The sequence below is a fragment of the Meleagris gallopavo genome, chromosome 2 (assembly GCF_000146605.3).
Source record: "Meleagris gallopavo isolate NT-WF06-2002-E0010 breed Aviagen turkey brand Nicholas breeding stock chromosome 2, Turkey_5.1, whole genome shotgun sequence".
NCBI classification, from domain to species: domain Eukaryota; kingdom Metazoa; phylum Chordata; class Aves; order Galliformes; family Phasianidae; genus Meleagris; species Meleagris gallopavo.
In genome coordinates, this window is record NC_015012.2 from 24,660,511 (window position 1) to 24,666,871 (window position 6,361).

General features: G+C 36.8%; 1 protein-coding gene across 2 annotated transcripts in view; it reads left to right on the forward strand.

Annotated features, from left to right (window-relative positions):
* The window catches only part of CAMKMT (calmodulin-lysine N-methyltransferase), a 196,776-nt gene that overhangs the window by 119,218 nt on the left and 71,197 nt on the right, over positions 1-6,361 (forward strand). The gene's annotated exons all lie outside the window — the stretch shown is intronic.

The window sequence follows — 6,361 nt, forward strand, 5'->3', positions numbered from 1 at the left end:
TTTTGGCCACTACTGGAAAAGCGTAGGGTAGTCTTTTAGTCTACCTCAGTCATTTCCATAAAATACTAAGATGAATTTCCAGGTGCTAGGTGTAACCTTGCATTCCCTGTCAAACTATTAAGTTTAGAATATACTAGTTTTGGAATGCCTTTCTAGTTCTGAGATATGTTAAAAATTAACATTAATGATACGAGAAGATACAAGTTAGCCATATATATATATATATACTGATTAGAAAAACTGACTATAGTGGTTGTTGTTTAATATCTTCCTGACATACTGTTGAAAAGGAGCTATATTCTGATCATTTGATCAGAACAGGTTATCCTGTTTTATTTCCCTAATACAGAAAATAATTATTTATTGAACTTTTCAACCTCTACTGCATGATTTGTTATGGATATGATTTGTAAATCCTCTGTTTTTTTCTAGTAGGTCTTGAAACTCATTTAAATTATCCTTACAACTTCTGACAATTGATTTCTTTTTGCACTTATTTGCTTCTTACATAAACTTGATACTAGCTTCAGTATCTTGCTCTTTGAATCTTCAATTTTTAAACCATTTTTTTCAGCTAGTGTAGATTTTTCTTAGGTCTGGAAAAATGTTTACAAGCATTAGAAACAATAATTCTAAACAGCTTTAACCTCCTTTGAGAATTTCTCTTCCCACTCTGATTTAGCATAGAATAATTTTCAAATTGTGAAATTTGTCTTTTAAAAACATCAAATCTGTGTATAAGTTTGGGTTGTACACCATCTTTTTTTTTTCTTCTTCTTTTCAAGTTTTGCCTTACAGTATTGTGATTCTAAATTGCCTCTGATTCTTAGTTCCACAATCATTCTCTTTCCCCCAAGCTGAGGTTTAACGTGTAACTTTGCTTTGTAGTCTCTCAATGAATAAGATATTCTTATATGACTTCAGAAATCTCACGAATATTTTAGAATTGCCTTAGAACAAATTTGATGTTGTTGGCATATGTCAAATGATGTCAATTCCTAATGAGAAGACTATTTCCCCTTTCCTTCACCTTAGCCATAAGAGCTTATGGGAATTAGATGCTCTGTTCTCTAGTATGTCTTGGTTGTCTGTTGCAGTCAATAGTAAATTTCTTAAGTGCAGCATATAATAGTATAATCTTGCATATTAACTTTTTTAAGCTTGAGCTATACTATGTGAAGGGACAAAGAAAAGACCAGTATCATATTGGTGCGCTTCTTTGGTTCACTTCAATTGCAAATATGACCTTTCAACAACTTGTAATCTGCTTTAACACTTGTGACTAGCAACCAAAACGCTAGACAGCCACTTGTGTTCTTGTTTTATCACCGTACTATGTTAGCAATCAAGAAGAGGGAACTGGCACACTTATGGCCTGTGGCAAAAGCTAGGCAATTAGGAGAATCAGTATTGGATTACATCATCTTAAAGCAGATTTGTTGTGAGTGAAATAAGTTAACTTTCACACCCTGAATATCACAACAGTTTTAATCAAAACTTAATCATCAGCTTGGCTGGATTACTTTTGACAACCAGGAGAATATTGTGAAAAGCCATTCTGATGTAGTTTCTTTGGTACATGGAGGATATGTTATAAGTCTTCTTTCTTCTGAAACTACACACTTCCATTTTATCACTGTTTCCACAGTTTAATCCACAGCCTTGGCAAATGAGCACTGAATTCTCAGTCTCTGTATATTTCTAGGATATCTGTTGCTTAATGACAGAACAAGTAATCTAGTAGATACTTTTCAAGCAGTACCTCCCTTGCTATTCCTTAGCTCCAGGAACATTCCACTTCACGAGGCAAAGGAACGAGTTCTATAATATGGAAGGTTACTGAAGACACCCCTTATGTAGAAATTTTATTCTGTTTTGGAAGTTAAAAACACTGTTTTGTTTTGTTTTGCTTTTCATCTCCTTTTGTTACTTTGGGCTTCGTAGATGTACAGAATACAGCATAAATAACTGACAGAATTTCGTTGACAGCAAAGCACTTTACCAGAGTGAAGGTAATGCATGTCATCAAGGTGCCCTTTCTGTCACCTCATATGCTCATATCAGGGACAGTACTAATTTGGCAGGCAAAACTCTTCCACATCTATTCCCCTCTGGGGCTGGATGATTGCCCTGAATTCCTGTCTGTGTGAGTTGGCATTAGCTTGGACTAACTGCTGAGCTTACGTCAGTGTTATCTAAGCCTGGCAAGACACTCTTAAATCTGTGAGCACAGAGAAATCACTTTTAAACTGCTATCTCATATGAAATTTTTATGTGAATTTGTAAAAGATTTCGTGTTTGTAGTGATGTTTATACAGCATTTCACAAAAGTTACTGAAGTAAATGGAAGGGTTTGCTATACATTTTGAGTGTATGTAACAAAAATAAAATGCAGTAGATACGTTACACCACAAAAAATGTGGGTTTGTTTTGTTTTTATTAAAAACCAATTTTCTGGTTACTGCTAAAATATGGGCTGTATGCCAGAACAATTTAAAATGAGACCCAATGGGGGCTGATTAAGGTTATGAGCTCATAGCAGAATAGTCTTCCATGCAGTGCATGAAAAAATTATTGTCCTTAGTAGATTATTGTTCGTAGACAATAGTTTTCTCTGAAGTGTTCAATTAAAACCTGAAAATTTTCCAGAAATTTCCTAACAGATCACATCTAGACACACATTGTTTTCACAGAAACGGTAACTGAAAAGTTGTTAGTATGAATGCTAAAAATCACAAAATTGTAGGAGTTAGAAGAGATCTCTGGTGATCATGCCAAGGTCCAATCCCCCTGCTAAAGCACGTTCGCTACAGTAGGTTGCATTCAGGTGGGTTTTGAATATCTTCAGAGAGGGGGACTCCACAAGCTTTCTGAGCAGCCTGTTCCAATGTTCTGCCACTCTCACAGTAAAAAAAGGTCTTTTCTCACATTTGTGTGGTACTTCCTATCTTTCAGTTCATGCCCATTATCCCTTGTTCTGTCTTAGACATTAGCAAAAGGAGCCTGGCTCCATTCAGCAGCCTAAGTCTTCTTTTCTCCAGGCTGAACAGTCCCAGGTCTCTCAGCTTTTCCTCACAGGGGAGATTATGGGCTCCAGGCCCATAATCATCTTTGTAGCCTTCCAGTGGACTCTCTCTAGAAGTTCCCTGTCTTTCCTGAACTAAGAGCCCAGAACTGGACCCATTACCTTAGATGTGGCCTCATCAGGGCAGAGCACAGGGGGAGGATCATCTCTCTCAACCTGCTTGCTCCACTCTTTTTAATGCACCCCAGGATACCACTGGGGTGGTCTTGGCCACAAGGGTAACCTGCTGGCTCATGGCCAACCTGTCGTTGATACCTAGGTCATTCTCTGGAGAGCTCTTTTCCAACAGGACAGCTGCTAACTTGTACTGATCATGGTAGAATGCCATCCAGATTGCCAGAAAGGACAAATTTCAATACGAGGAATTTCTGTTGCACCCACTCTTACCTCACAACAAAAAGTTGATCCATGGAATCGTGTATATTTGCAAGGAGAGAAGTAAGAAAGCTATTGGATTTTCGCTAGACTTCCCTGTCACAATTCACCAGAAGATAATACAGCTAAGCAAAATTTTGTGCATACCAAAGATTTTTTTTCAGTAGTGTTATTAATACCAAAGGCTTCAGCTTAGCAGATGAACATTTACGTAACTTTTAAAGATTTAGACCTCCCAGTACTGCATGTTAAGTCCAAAGCGCTGTAAAAAGATAAAGCGGCTGTAACCAGAGAGTGAAACTCTGGTCCACACTTACAGCTGGTACATTGCAAAGATGAAATTTATAAGACAATTTTCAATCTGTAGGCACCTGTTCAAAACAAGGTTAAAAGCTAAGATATCAGATAGAATTAGAGAAGCCTAAATGCTTGCAAGTTAGTAGGGAAGCAAATATGGCAATTATCAACAGATGATTTGGGGGTCATGGGAGTGTTGATTCTTCATGAGACGGTGAAAGTTAATGGTTGAAAACAGCTATGGAGTGATGCAAAGTATGTTTTGATCACAGGAAATTGTTAAACATATATTTGGGAAGAGTGTTTTTCTACTGGGCGCTTGGCATGCACCTGGAAGAATTATAATAAAGAAAGTGGGCAGGTGTTGTTTTTCCTGGAAAAAAATAAGAGCTTGAAGCTTAATTCTGGCGGGAATATCAAGTTAGTTTCAGGGATTAGAAGTACTAACTTAAAAATGTGACTGTGAAAAAAAAGCCACCACTAGCCATGCTGAATGGGATCCTGCTTCCTATAGGCAGGCAAAATGGAATCATATGCAAGGTCTGCAGTAGCAATAGCAAAATATAAAAGAAAATCAGGTCTTCCTGCTGCTGGCTCTTGCACAGTCAATTTCTCTAAGTCTGGGGAATCAGTATGATTCTGAAGAATCAGATTCAAGTATACAGATCCTATATTACTTTTGTATAGATAATGGCGTGCACAGCAATTATAAATGTTCCTCCACACCACCGTCTCTCCTATGTCTGGATTTTCATCAAGTGATAGTGTACTTGCTCCAAGCTAGGATTTTTTGGTTAGCTTTCTGACCTGAGTAGTTTTTCATCTTACCTTCTCACTTTTAAAGCAAGCTGACTAACAAAAGCTGTTTCCTTCAGTATTGCTGGAAACTATTTTACTTTAATCACACTGGTTCATAATTAACTTCTAGAAAACAATATTACTACACACAGAAGAAAGCAGTATCCTTTGTTTCATACTGCACTTATTTTGCCCTTTGCTGTGTCTTACGTGATAGTGTTTTATAATCGTGATTCATTGGAGTAGAGTGATAAATACCCAAATAGGGCTTAAAGATTTCTTTGAGATGCATGGGTAGTAGTTGATCTTTGTAAGCAATCAACTCATCTTTCAGGAAGTTTGATGTACTATTAAGACATCAGTATAATAGTAAATTATGTTGTTTGATTGCTGAAGACCTAAGCAGGGTGTAAGTTGTTAGCCATAAAAGCAATCAAGCTACATTTCTGACAACAGCTGGTGCATCTGTGTTGGAATGGGCAGAAATCATATTTATCTATTCTGCTATACAGAAACCTTTTCACTATTTGCAGTTTTTCTATCTTATTATATTTTATTAATATAAATTCTATCAGTACAATATGGAAGTGTTAGTGTATCCACTCAGACTTGTGTGAGAAGGTGTTACCATCAAAGTATCACAAAGCTGTTCAAAAACAAATATTTCTGGACCATGTTAATCTTATGAATGGCTAATGCAAAACTGATAAACAAAATGTAATAAGTTTTCCAGTGAACAAACTGCAGTAGAAACAATTCTTTTTCTTTTGAGGCAATGTAACTTTTCTGTATTCCAGTGTGATTTAAATAAGAAACAATTAAATTGTCTACAAGATTCCTGCTTTAAGAACAGTTTCAGAAGTATCTTCACTTAAATTGGCTTTTTCTAAAAGTGACAGCTTCTTGAGCTATTTTCAGTGCTTAGCCATACCTTCACAAGGACTCTGTGATACTGACACATCAGCCTGCGATAGAAAAATGTCCTCATGGAGAAACACATTCAAATAAGTTTCCAGGACCGAGGGTTTTAAAGGGGAGGTGTGCAAGGAGCTAGCAAGAGAATGGCTAGCCAAAGTCAGATCACAAAAACTGTTAAATTTATAAAAAAGAAAATAATATTTCTTTCATTCCATGGGTAAAAGGATAGCACAGCAACCTTGGGAGGGAGCTTAAATACAATCCAGGTCAACATTAGGGATATATTGGTTGCATACTTTGCAGTGAGTAGTAATCTGGTTTGGCATAACATACTTTTCCTTGCCCGTGCAGTCCTTTTGGTTTGTCTGAAAGCTAAACCACTGAAAACTTACAAATTGCAAAACTGCATCCTTCTCTCAATGAAAAGTTAACAAACAACATTTAAGCAACTTATATGAAACACAAAATTTCAAGTGTTCATAACTGGAATCTCTAGATACTTCCTATTATTCCCTGAAATGCCTTGCTTGGGCTTTTTACGTCTCCCTTGAAATGTCAGTACTTTTGTTATGGGGAATGATATATCCATTTACTCTCACAGCAGTTCTGTTATGGTTGTAGTCTAACTAATACCTTCCCAAAGAAATCAGCTCTTATCTGCCTTCTCTCTGGAACTTGGAGAAGATATCATAGTCTGTAGGAAATAAGGTTAGAAGTGAGCTCCAAAGGTCATCTAATCTATCCCCATTACCTCGATATCACCTCCAGGGAGTATGGCAATGGCATCTACTCCTTTCTTATATTGTAATTCTTCCCTGCTTCGTGACTTACTGCTGACAGAAAAGGCTTTTTTTTTTTCTTAAGTTCAGGTGTTATTATTGCTTGTAC